Source organism: Pipistrellus kuhlii, unplaced genomic scaffold (genome assembly GCF_014108245.1).
Source record: "Pipistrellus kuhlii isolate mPipKuh1 unplaced genomic scaffold, mPipKuh1.p scaffold_m20_p_32, whole genome shotgun sequence".
Taxonomy (NCBI): domain Eukaryota; kingdom Metazoa; phylum Chordata; class Mammalia; order Chiroptera; family Vespertilionidae; genus Pipistrellus; species Pipistrellus kuhlii.
Genome location: NW_023425532.1, coordinates 1,846,980 through 1,861,133, shown reverse-complemented (window position 1 = coordinate 1,861,133; position 14,154 = coordinate 1,846,980).

Here is a 14,154-nt window from a genome sequence, read left to right as displayed (position 1 = left end):
ATGGGTTATGCTTATAGGCATATAAGTTCTTTGGTTGATCTCTTCCCCCTCCTTCCCTCTGAGATTCCTCAGTCTGTTGGATGCTTCCATGTCTCTGGATCTATTTTGTTCATCAAATTATTTTGTTCATTAGATTCCACATATGAGTGAGATCATATGATACCTGTCTTTCTTTAACTGGCTTATTTCGCTTAACATAATCTCCAGGTCCCCTCAGGTTATCTCAAAGGGTAATAGATCCTTCTTTTTTACAGCTGCACAGTATTCCATCGTGTAAATGTACCACAGCTTTTTTATCCACTCATCTACTGATGGGCACTTGAGCTGTTTTCAGATCTTAACTATTGTAAGCTGCTATGAACATAGGAGTGTATACATTCATTTTGATTCTAGGATATATTCCTATAAGTGGGATCACTGGGTCACATGAGAGTTCCATTTTTTAATTTTTTTGAGGAAAAACTCCACACTGTTTTCCATAGTGGTTGTACCAGTCTGCATTCCCAACCGCAGTGTACTAGGTCCCTTTTTCTCCACATCTTGGCCAGCACTTGTTTGTTGATTTATTGATGATAGCCGTTCTGACAAGTGTGTGATGGTACCTCATTGTTTTAATTTGCATCTCTCTGATGCATCAACATGAAAAAGGAACTCACTGTATGAGAGAACATATTTGCCAATGATACATCTGATAAGCAGTTAATTTACAAAATATATAAAGCATTCATACAACTTAACAAAAGGAAGACAAACAATCCAAGTAAAAGATGGGCAGAAGACCTGAATAGACAATTCTCCAATTGGGGCCACGCGACACGAAAAAATGCTGAACATCAGAAATCATCAGAGAGATGCAAATTAAAACAAGACCATTTTTTAAAAAAGGCCCTGTGCATGAAGACTAATGCCTCAGTTGCCAACTAGCACCAATGTCCCAATCTTGTGATTAAATCATCTTGGATGCTCCAATCTCATTCCAGCTGCCTCAGACATCATACGGAGAAGCAATGATCCATCCCCTTGGGCTCCTGCTCACGTTCCTGACCCACAAAATCATGAGAAATAAAATGGTTATATTAAGCCACCAAGTTTTGGTGTGGTTTGTTTACATGGAAATAGCTGAAATATCTGTGAATCTTAAAATACATGAGTGAGGTCAAATCACCAACAGCTATGAGAACTAGATGGTATAGGTATCTGCGTAGGAAAAAGTAGAGGGAAGTAGGGGCATCTGTCATACCTGAAACTAGGAGAATGATAGAATGCTCAACAGGGATGGCAAGCTGACTTGAATTCAGGAGCTGAAACTGAGAGGCATTTGGCATTTGAATTAGGCATTTGGTAGCAAGTAAGTGCAAGGGGTTTGAAGGAAAGTCTGAAGGGGCTGGAGCAGCCCAGTTCCTGTGACCTCTTAAGACTGATTGTGTCCCTAACCGGTGTGGCTCAGTGGATAGAGCGTCGGCCTGCGGACTGAAAGGTCCCAGGTTCTATTCCAGTCAAGGGCATGTACCTTGGTTGCGGGCACATCCCCAGTGGTAGGTGTGCGGGAGCAGCTGATCGATGTTTCTCTCTCATCGATGCTTCTAGCTATCTATCCCTCTCTCTTCCTCTCTGTAAAAAATCAATAAAACATATATTGATATTTTTTTTTAAAAAGACTGATTGTGCTTGGGGTCCCCAAGACCACCATCTGGTTCAGTGATTCACTAGAACTCACAGAAATTATCAAAGCTGTTACAGTTTAGCACACACACACAAAAAAGAATAGAGATTTATATCACCAATGGAAAAGAGCACATAGGGCAGAGTCCAGGAGCAAGTTTCCAATTCCCTTCTCCCACAGCAGTCATCTGGTCAGTGCTTAATTCCACCAGCAAAATGTAGGGCAGCACATGAAGTATTGCCAGCCAGGAAGCTCGCCTGATCCTTGATGTCTCGAATTTTTATTTGAGGTCAGTCATATAGGCATGGCAGATCTTAGTTATTCAGTCCCTCTAAAGTTCAAGCTGATACTGCATGGCTCAAGCACCCCCTCACCCCCGCCATAAATCACAGTGTTAGAATAAACTATCTGGTGTGTTTCATGGACTCAGATAAACAAAGATAATTTTAACAGGCAGGATATTTCAAGGGCTTTAAAGGTTATCTTCAAGGAGTCAGCAAGGTCCAAACTTTTCTTTGAAATGTGCAAGGTTTGGACACCCAGACCTGCTGAGTTAATCCTTCACTATCCACTAATCCACCAGGCCTCTCCTCCAGGACAGGGATCTATCCTTAGGAGAAACTGCTAGGGTTGAAATAAAAATTGAGCTGGTTGAGGCAATAGAAGCTAAGTGTATTCATCTCTTATGGCTGCTGTAACAAATTACTTCAAACACGGTGGCTTTTGACAATGAAAATTTATTCTTTCACAGTTCTAGAGGCAAGAAGTCTTAAATCAGTACCCTGAGCCCAAATCAAGGTGTCAGCAGGGATTTCACCCATGTCACTTCAACTGCACCTCTGCGGTCACACTGTCTTCTCTTGTCTGTGTCATCTCTTTGCCTCTCTCATATAAAAACACTTATGATTGTATTTAGGGCCCACGTGGAAGATCCAGGATAATCTTCCTATCTCAGGATCCTTAATCACATCTACGAATCCCCCCCCCCTTTTATTTTTTTGTCAAATAAGATAGCGTTCACAGGATCCAGAAGTTAACACATTAATATCTTTTGGGGAGCTATTATACAACCACAGTCTACCTTCTGGTCCCCAAACATTGACGCCCATCCCATATACAAAATGCATTCACCTTTCCTGGCCAGTGTGGCTCAGTGGTTGAGTGTCAATCTATGAACCAGAAGGTCATGGTTTAATTCCCAGTCAGGGCACATGCCTGAGTTGCAGGCTCCATCCCCAGTGTAGAGCATGTAGGAAGCAACTGATTAATGATTCTCTCTCATCATTGATGTTCCAATCTCTCTCCCTCTCTCTTACTCTCTGAAATAAATAAAAATAAAAATAAAATAAATTAAATACATTTATCCTATCTCAACATCCTCAAAAGTGTCAAAACATTGTAGCATCCTCTCAAATCCAAAATTTCATCTAAATATTATCAGTTTGGAAGTTCCAAATCTCATTATATAAATAGTTATGGGTGAGATTATAAGTATGCCATCCTAGGGCAAAATTTCTCTCCATCTGTGGACTTTGGAAAAAAAAAAAAACAACAGAAAACAAGTTATCTGTTCCCAACATACAATGGTGGGCCAAAACCGGTTTGGCTCAGTGGATAGAGCGTCAGCCTGAGGACTGAAGGGTCCCGGGTTCAATTCCGGTCAAGGGCGTGTACCTTGATTGCAGGCACATCCCCGGTGTGGGGTGTGCAGGAGGCAGCTGATAGGTTTCTCTCTCATCGATGTTTCTAGCTCTCTATCCCTCTCCCTTCCTCTCTGTAAAAGAATTAATAATATATATATATTTTAAAAATACAATGGTGGGACAGGTATAGAATAAGAGTTATTGACATGGAAATGGAAGGAAAATGGAAGTCATTGTTATTGAGCCATTTTGAAATACAGCCATAAATTGTCCACCTTATGGGCCCAAACCCCAATGAATTATTCTTGCCTTTTTTTTTTATGGTTAACACATATTTGAAGCTGAATAGTTTTATAACCCTGTTTTCTACCTGCAGAATTTTAGGAGTCTGACAGCCTTCTTTTATTTTATCCCCTATCTGTCCCTTTCCATCCAAGATGGCAATACTTCTGCTGGTATAACATTCTCAAAAACCTTGCAACCTCCAGCATATGTCACGGGAACTTAAACCATTAGACAAGAAGATCCTCCATAGATCTTTTCTCATCAATCCCATCTGTATTCTTGGCTTCTGCTCTGAAGATTGAGGGATCCATAAATCACATGCCTAATCTCTTCAGTTACTAGCAAAAGGGTGTCTGGTCACACCGTTGGCCTTCTCTGTAGAGCATACTTTCCTAGCATTGAATATCCTAATTTTAGCACCTTTTGCAATCTGTACAGGCTGAAAATTTCCCCCAATCACCAAGTTCTGGTTCCTGTTTGCGAAGTCACTCTTCCTTCCGTTTATCTCTTTCCCTTCATATTTTACTATAAGCAGTAAGTAGAAACCAGGCTGCTTCTTCAACAATTTGCTTGGAAATCAACTCAACAAAATATTCAAGTTTATTGCTTATAAATTCTGTTTTCCACATAACTGTAGGGCACAAGTAAGCTCAATTTTCTGTCACTGTATGACAAAGATGACCTTCCCTCCTGTTTCTAATAATATATCCCACATTTCTTTTTGAGCCCTCATAAACAGGCCCTCCAACGTGTATATTGGTACCAACATTCTGTTTATGATGATAAATGCATCCTCTGAGACAATATAGGGTTTTCTACCTTGTTCCTCACCTCTTTTGAGACTTCACCAACAGTTCCTTCAGCATGTGCATTTCTACAAACAGTCTGTCTTAGGCAATCTAGGCTTTTTCTGTAGTGCTCTTCAACATTCTTCCAGCCTCTTCCTATTATCCAGTTACCTTAGTCCAAAGTGATTCCTATATTTTTAGGTATTTGTTATAGCAGCACCCCATTTTTGGTATAAACTCTGTATTAGTTCCCTACTGCTGGTGTCATAAATGACCATAAACTCGGTGACTTCAAACAACAGGAATTTATCCTCTCTCAGATCTGGAGGCCAGAAATGCCAAATCAGAGTCATTGAGCTAAAATCAAAGTATTGGCAAGGCCATGCTTCCTATGGAAGCTTTAAGGGAGAATCCATCCCTTGCCTCTTCTGGGGCTGTTGTCATTCCTTGGCTTATGGCCACGTTACTCCAATATCTTCCCCTGTAGTCATATCTCTTTCTCCTCTTCTATCTGTGAGATCTCTCTTTGCTTCCCTAATATGAAGATACTTGTTACTGTATGTAGTTAGGGCCCACATGGAGAATGCAGAATAATCTCTTCATCTCAAAATCCTTAATCAAATCTGCAAAGTCTTTTTTCCCCCCATATGATAACATTCACAGGTTTCAAGGTTTAGGACATGCCATGTTTAGCCTATTTCAGTAAGGAAAGAGAATGTCCAGATCAAAGTGGGGAAATAGAGCCAAGAAATCTCAGAACCAAGTTGCCATGATTTTTAGCACTATGCAAAAACAACAGAAGAGGGAGCTCTGACATTTTAGAAACTACCCCGAACCCCACCTCCTTCCAAAAGTTAAGGAAAGCTAATTTCATATAAAGAGCAACAAAAATGTATCGAGGGCAAATCCCATACAATGTTGCTAGAAGAATAAAAGCTTAAGGGGTAGAATACCATCCTAAGAGGCAATGAAAGCATGCCAGAAACATATCCTCACCAAAGAGATCAAAACTATAATTAGTGAATGCAAACAAGCTAAAAAAAACATTAAGAAAATGATGCAAGACAATGAAAGAACAACATAAATAAGAAAGAGAAAATTTCAGAAATTATTTGACAGATCTCAGAAAATATTTGGAAATAAAAGAAAAAGCATTCAGAATAAATGACAAGGAACATGAAGCAAATAAGTACAATACATGATGACTTAAGAGAAATAGAAGGCAAAGAGGAAGAAACCTTTAAAAAAGGAAATAAAGAAAAATATTTGAAAGCAAATGACAAATATCAAAGTTTTTTTTTTAAGTATCCAATTAATACATCATAGGAGTTCCTCAACAAAGAAAAGCAGACCAAAGGAAAAAACAAATTCTAAAAACTATAATTCAAGAAAACTTCCTTCAATAATAAACAATTTGAAACTATATACTGAGAGAGCACACCAGATTTGCTCTGCTCCTGGCCAAGATGCAGCAACAGGGACCAGATTTACCCTTCCACCTGAAACAACTAAAATAATCCTATATAATAAAAGCCTAATATGCAAATGGACTGAACTGTGGAACGACCAGTAACCATGATGTGCACTGACCATTGTAGAGGGCCGCCTGGGAAGGTACATGGGCAATTTTCGTCCATTGGTTTGCTTATATGTATGCATACAAGTCCTTTGGTTGATCTCTTATCTCCCCCATATCTCCCTTTCTTAAAATTTATTTATTCCCTCCCCACTCGCCTATATGCCCCCCCCGAGTTTTTTGTCCATTGGTTTTGCTTATATGCATACATATAAGTCATTCGGTTGATCTTTTAAATATAATATATATATATATATATATATATATATATATATATAATTTTTTTTTTTTTTACAGAGAGGAAGAGAGAGGGATAGAGAGTTAGAAACAACAATGAGAGAGAATCATTGATCAGCTGCCTCTTGCACACCCCCCACTAGGGGTGTGCCCGCAACCAAGGTACATGCCCCTGACCAGAATCAAACCTGGGACCCTTCAGTCCGCAGGCTGATGGTCTATCCACTGAGCCAAACCGGTTTTGGCTACAGGGGCAATTTTCCTTAATTATTGTCAGCTTAACTCAAGGTGTAGGCAGAGCCACGCCCTGGTAACATGTTTCCCTAAGATGGCGGACATGTTGTCAGCTTGGCCTTCATGTCACCCCAGGTGTCAGCAAGGGCGGGACTAGATATGTAAATCCAGGCATGCTAGGGCCTACTTAAAAATGCATATAAGTCGGTAATACTTCCTGGTAATGGGGTATAAAATAAATGCGCTGGGAGGGGCCTTCTTGTCATCTTCCTGCCTCTCCAGCAGACAGGATGGCGGCCCACCCAGCTTCCAGCTTGAAATCTATCTCTGTGCCTTCTCTCTTTATTTCTATTATTTCTCAATCCCTGGCTGCCTCCACTTAGAACTGGTTGCTTCATCTCTCTTTCAGTGCAGGACACAGAAAAGGGAGATCCCCGCCATGTCTGGCCCCTGCTGCATCAGGCCCCCACAGACTACCAGAGGGAAGACATTCAATGCAGTAGCTGCCCCTAGCTCACAGGCCCCAGGCCAGCCAAGGCGGGTGCCAGTGGGGTCCCCCCCATGGCCCTGATGCTTGCCCCACAGAGGGAGGTGACCTGTGGCAGTGGGGGGGGATTGGGTTGGGTGAGTGGGTGGCACCAGGTTGGCTAAGGCGGGTGCCAGCAGAGGCCCCTGACCACCTTGCCAGTCGCCCCACAGATTGCTTTGAAAATTGTCTTTCAACTATAAAGGACTTGAAAAAATGTTATCAACATGCAAAATACTGGAGGAATATTGTCCTCATAAGTCCTTCCAAAGGAACCTATCAAAGAATAAGCTTCAGCAAGGCTGATGTGGCTCAGTGGATTGACCTTATCCCATACACCGTGAGGTTGCTGGTTGGCCTGGCCGGCGTGGCACAGTGGTTGAGCATCGACCTATGAACTAGGAGGTCTCAGTTCATTCCCAATCAAGGGCACATGCCCGGGTTGTGGGCTCAGTCCCCAGTGGGAAGCGTGCTTGAAGCAGCAGATCAATGATTCTCCCTCATCATTGATGCTTCTATCTCTCTCTCTCCCTCTCCTTTTCTCTCTGAAAGCAATAATTTTTTTTTTTAAATCAAGAGTTTGCTGGTTGATTCCCAGTCAGAGCACATGCCCAGGTTCCGAGCTCAATCCCCAGTAGGGGGCGTGCAGGAGGTAGCTGATTGATGTTTCTCTATTATCATTGATGTATATCTTTCTCCCTCTCCCTTCCTCTCATTCTAAAATATCAATAAAACATATTTTATTTATTTATTATTTTAAAAAACATATTTTATTGGTTTTTACAGAAAGGCAGGGAGAGAGATAGAGAGCTAGAAACATTGATCAGCTGCCTCTTGCACACCCCCTACTGGGGATGTGCCCAAAACCAAGTTACATGCCCTTGACCAGAATCGAACCTGAGAGCTTTCAGTACACAGGCTGATGCTCTGTCCACTGAGCCAAACCAGTTTCGGCTCAATAAAACATATTTTTAAAAAGAACACGCTTCAGAAAACCAAAATGACCGGAGAGTTTTTGACCTGAGGACGGGTGGTGAACACTGAACTGAGAAGACCTACGACAGTTCAAAGGGAGAGTTTTGTGTGCAAGGATTCAGGTAACAGATATAGACCAATCATGAAAAAATTGGGAGAGAATGAGGAGACTATATCTACATTCGACATTTTCATACTATTCTTAACAATTATACCAGCAGTGGTGGTAGTATATTGCTGTTGTGAGACTGAATAATGTGAGTTCCCAGAAAGGGGTTAGTTAACACAGCAGGCCTGAGGCTGCTATCCTTCTAAAGGCCTGCTCACAGAATTTGCCCTTGGCTAGAGTTTGGGAACTGGCTTTCAGGAGGGTTCCCACCAGTTCCTCACTGATAAGGTGGTTCGCTGTGCATACAGTGTGTTTTATGGCAAACATCTGCTTCCTTCTGGGGATCTGGAATATTGGTACGTGCTCGGCAGAGGGTGCCTAATGACTAAATCCCAATAAAAACCGAGGACACTGAGTAATAGGTTTCTCGGTAAGAAACATCACACATGGGTTGCTGCATTTCCGTTGCTGGGGCAACAGCATGCTCTGTGTGACCCCTGGCGGGAGGGAGAGACAGCGCGAGGAAGCCTGTGCATGGCATCTTCCTGTGTCTTTTCCCTTGCTCATTCTATGGCATATCCGTTTGCTGTTAGAACCTTAGCTGTAAATACTACTTTATCCTGAGTTCTCTGAGTCCTTATAGTGAATCACTGGATGTGGTGGCAGTGGTGGGACTCAGTAAAACAACCTGACTCACTGAGATGTGGCTACAGCGTTACTCAAGAAAAAGAAAGGAGAAATGATGGAAGGTGACAGAATCCTGGGGTCTGAGTGGTTATGAAGTTACCTACGGTGTTAAGCAGCAACTGAGCTGTCATCTCTTGTGAAAGGTAACAGTTAAAGCCAACCATAGGCAAATTGCCTCCCTGCATCTCCTGGCTGCTCTCAGCTGTGCTGGCTACAGGGAAGAAAGAGTAGCTCAGCTCATGGCTTTGGTTTTGTTTTCTCCTCTAAGTGGGAGGAGAAAGGGCCCAAATAGTCTCCTCAATAAAAAATAATTGGTTTAGCCCTAGCCGGTTTGGCTAAGTGGATAGAGCGTCGGCCTGGGGATTGAAGGGTCAAGGGCATGTACCTTGGTTGTGGGCACATCCCAGTAAGAGGTGTGTAAGGGGCAGCTGATGTTTCTAACTCTCTATCCCTCTCCCTTCCTCTCTGTAAAAATAAATAAATTAAAAAAATTAAAAAAATCAATAATATATATATTTATTTAAATATATTTTATTGATTTTTTACAGAGAGGAATGGAGAGGGATAGAGAGTTAAAAACATCAATGAGAGTCATCGATCAGATGCCTCTTGCTCGCCCCCTACTGGGGATGTGCCCGCAACTAAGGTACATGCCCTAGACCGGAATCGAACCTGGGACCCTTCAGTCGGCAGGCAGACACTCTATCCACTGAGCCAAACCGGTTTCGGCAATAAAATATATTTTTTTTAAAAATTAGTTTGTAGTTTCCCTCTCCTAAAGGTAGGAGGGGAAAGAGCCCCAACATTTTTGAGGGAGGGCTTTGAGTGGACACAAATATTAAAGGTTTGTGTTGCTCTCTCTTTCAAGACAAAGGAAAATAGCTAGGTGGGTTCCCAGGGCTGGAGCAAGTCTTTAGGTAAACTGGAGGGGGAAGGGTTAAAAAAAAAACAAAAAAAAAAAACCAGCCTGATTGGCTGGCTGGCTAGCTGGCTGGTGTGATTCAGTGCAGGAGGTAGCTGCTAGATGATTCTCTCTCATCATTATTATTTTTTTTAAGTTTTCTCCTTTTTAAAAAAATATATATTTTATTGATTTTTACAGAGAGGAAGGGAGAAAGATAGAGAGCTAGAAATGTCGATGAGAGAGAAATATCGACCAGCTGCCTTCTGCACACCCCCCACCGGGGACGTGCCCGCAACCAATGTACATGCCCTTGACCAGAATCGAACCTGGGACCCCTCAGTCCACAGACCGACGCTCCACCACTGAGCCAAACCGGTTTCGGCAATCTCTCATCATTATTGTTTTTATCTCTCTTTCCCTCTCTGAAATTAATAAAAATTAAAACAAATTTTACAAAAAGAAAAAACATTCTAGCCTTTTCCTCAGCTTAGCAGCAGCCTCAGCTCAGGGACAGCCCAGCCCCTCCTTACACTCTGCAGCTTGATCTGCTAGTTGCTGTCACGTTAACCCTGTATGTGCTGCCTTTAAGACTAGGGGTTTGAGGGGAAAGTGGTGTGTTTTGAAAAAGGCTTTGCATTTTATGACTATCACACCTGAATGTAATCAAAATTGATGTAAAATTTTATACTCGCCATTTCATCAGTGCTAGACATAGATCATCCTGACAGGGAACACTACAAAGCGGGAAAAGTGTACAGGCATCAAAGCTCCCTTGCTTTTTGCTGCGTGTGGGCAGATTGCAATTTCAACTCTGAGTAAAGAACAAGACCCCACCATGAATTTTTATTTTTTTACTTAGAGGCCAGGTGCACAAAATTCATGCAATGGGGGGGGAAGGGGGTGTCCCAGAGCCCCAACCTGTACTGTCTCCAATCTGGAACCCCTCAAGGAATGTCCGACTGCCCTTTTAGGCCCAGTCCCCCAGTTGGACATCCCTCTCACAATTCAGGACTGCTGGCTCCCAACTGCTCACCTGCCTGCCAGCCTGATCACCCCATCATCATTTTGGGAGGTCTTAACCTCGTGAGTTAATGTGCAATTGTTGAAATGAAGTTGTTGACAGTAGAAGCTACCGGTTTTGTGTCCTAACCAGTTTGGCTCAGTGGATAGAGCATCGGCCTGCAGACTGAGGGGTCCCAGGTTTGATTCTGGTCAAGGAGCATGTACCTTGGTTGCGGGCACATCCCCAGTAGGGGGTGTGCAGGAGGCAGTTGATTGATGTTTCTCTCTCATCAATGTTTCTAGCTCTCTATTCTTCTCCCTTCCTCTCTTTAAAAAATCAATAAAATATTTTTTTAAAAATTAAAAAATTCGACTCTCAAAAGAAATTTCAGTCGTTGTACTGTTGATATTTGGCTCTGTTGACTAATGAATTTGCCGACCACTGGGTTGGACAATAGCATAGTTTACAGACTGGTCCCCCTGATATTTCAAGTACCCACCTGGCATTGTACACAGTTATTACAATATTATTGGCTTTTTAAAAATCCTGGATCCACAGATTCTAATTGCCAGGGCCTGATTCAAAGCTGAAACATGACACTCTTCTGCAGCTGCTTTCAGCTTCACTGTGAGCTGTGCTCAGCTGAAAGCGCACCTATTTCAAATAACAGGACTCCGATTCTGGAATGGTTGCCTCCTTAAGACATCCACCACAGGGCCACGAACTACGAAAATATCACGGATTTTGAGTGAATATGATATTTGACTATCATACAAATGCCTACAGGAAAGGACTTGTATAACTGAGCTGCTGTCTGGCTTCATATTTCTGACACAGAGACTAATTGTGGTTACTGAATTGAAATCAGCAAGTTAACCAGAAGCTAACTTGTGGTTAGTGTTGAAGGCTGCAAGCTAGGGAAAGACATCACAGAGAATGTGACCACATTACCAACTCCCCACAGGTCAGACTGCCCACCCTTTCTTGGAGATGGCTCACTGCTGTTGATTTGCTATAGTCAACTTTTCAGATGATTTGCAATTTGTACCAATGAACTGATAGCCTGACTATTTTCTTCCCCTCTCTCTTGCTAGACACACTTTTGCAAGACAGTTGATTATTAAATGCAACTGTCCCTAGCAAGGGATTCATTTTTTTCTAGGCTGCTCACTGGGGAAATGATTAGGACCGAAGGAATGGGAGGTTATATAAACCCATTTTGAGGGGGGGAAAAAAAAGAGGAAAGTTCATGATTCTTCCTGACTAATTTTGAACATGATGTGTCTTTCTGGTTACACTGTATAAAAATGTTTTATTGGGAAAATGTTTCTTTTCTTCTTGCATACAATCCTTCCAGACAAAAAGTCTGGAGGATAATAAAATGGTTAGGAAATGTGAGGTTGTGATCACTGAGACACAGCAATGTTGTAACCATGGGGAAATAATCCTATCTAATAAAAAAGTAATATGCAAATTGACTGTCACTCCAAGACTCAAGATGGCTGCCCCCATGTGGTCAAAGATGGCTGCTACAAGATGGCCTTCAGGGGAGGGCAGTTGTGGGCAGTTAGGGGTGACCAGGCCAGCAGGGAGGGTAGTTGGGGGCAATCAGGCCAGCAGAGAGGACAGTTAGGGGTGACTGGGCCAGCAGAGTAGGACAATTGGGGGGTGGAACTAGGCCAGTAGGGGAGGACTGTTGGGGGGACCAGGCCTCCAGGGAAGGGCAGTTTGGGGGGCGGGGAGAACCAGGCCTGCAGGGAAGGGTAGTTATAGGAGATCAGGCCAGCAGGAAGGGCAGTTAGGGGTGACCGGTCCAGCAGAAGAGGGCAGTTGGGAGGGTGGGACTAGGCCACCAGGGGAGGACTGTTGCGGGAAATTGGGCCAGGCAAGGAACAGTTAGGCATCGATCAGGCTGGCAGGGGAGTGGTTAGGGGGTGATCAGGCTGACAGGCAGAAGTGGTTAAGGGTAATCAGGCAGAGGCTGGTGAGTGGTTGGGAGCCAGCAGTCCTGGATTATGAGCAGTCCTGTTTAGGCCTGATCCCACCGATTGGGCCTAAATGGGTGATTGGACATCCCTCAAGGGGTCCCAGATTGGAGAGGGTGCAGGTTGGGCTGAGGGACAAAGCGCCCCCCCCCCCGCCCATGCATCAATTTTGTGCACCCAGCCTCTAGTCCTACATAATAAAAGCCTAATATGCTAAGTGTCTGGTCGACCGGTCAGCCGTTCAACCAATAAAAGCATAATCTGCTAATGATATGCTAAGGCCACTCAACTGCTTGCTATGTGTGTACTGACTAACAGGGGGCAGATGCTCTGACCAGTAAGTTAGCTTGCTGCTGGGGTCCAGCTGATCAGGACTGAGTGAGATGGGCCAGATATGCCCTGGAGCCCTCCCGAAATCCCTTCCCAGCTGACCAACGTCCCATGTCTCTCCCCAGCCGCAGTTGTGCATTAATGGGGTCTCTCAGCCTGGCCTATGCCCTCTCGTAATCTGGGACCCCTCAGGGGACTTGGAGAGCTATTTTGGCCCAATCCAGCAGGCCAGGCTGAGGGACCCCACTGGTGCACAAATTCGTGCACTGGGCCTCTAGTAATAACAATTAATAATAATAATAATAATAATAATAATAATAATAATAATAGAGCAGCCTGGGGAGATGCCAGGGAGTAGAGAAGGCATTAATGGTCTGTTTTTCTGAAGTGCTCTTGGAAGCTTTCCCCTTTTTCTGGAAAAAAAAAAAAAAAGAATGCCTCATGGTATTTCATTTCCAAGCTGCTGTGAGTACCTTGAATTCAAACTGACTGTAGGTCACACCTGACAGGCAGCAGGGGTGGCACCATCCCCCGCACTTTCCATGCAGAGCACCTCCAGGTGTCCACACACATGCTAGGAATGATGACCAAAACTGAAGGAAATTGGATGCTTTCAAGAAGTCCCTCTGAAACTAAGGACTAAACAATTATTTGGTTGGACTGGGCGGGAGGCTTCATAGTGAGAGGCGACACTGGTGGCCCTGCCAACCCATACTGCCTGCCTAAAGTCTGCCTTGCTCTGGGTACCCTAACAAATATTAGCCTTCCTCTGTTTCCAGGGGTGCCATGGGTGCCCTCAGGGACTTCACTTCCTGTGTGTGCGCCTTGACTATCCCAACACTTCCTCAGCCTAATGGCTTTCCAGTCAGCTTCCACTTACTAACCAGAGTATACTGTGCCTGAATGGATGCCATGAGCCAGGTAAAAAGGGGCTAATAGAGGAATTTAAGGAGGAAGTTACCTGGCTTTCTCAGACAAATCTTTGTGGTTAATGGGATTTGTTTAAACTGGTGAAATTTAGGACCCCTGTAGGATATAACTGAGGTTAATACTGCAGGTAGGTCTCACCTGATACGAGGGATCAAACTGATCATTCTGTTGTAAAAGTTGCCTTGGCCAAAGTCCAAGGGGTCAACTATCCAGAAATGGGTTAACAAAGCCTGCTATCCTTTGAAGGGTTGGCCCTTGGCTGGAAACTTGCATTTGGGA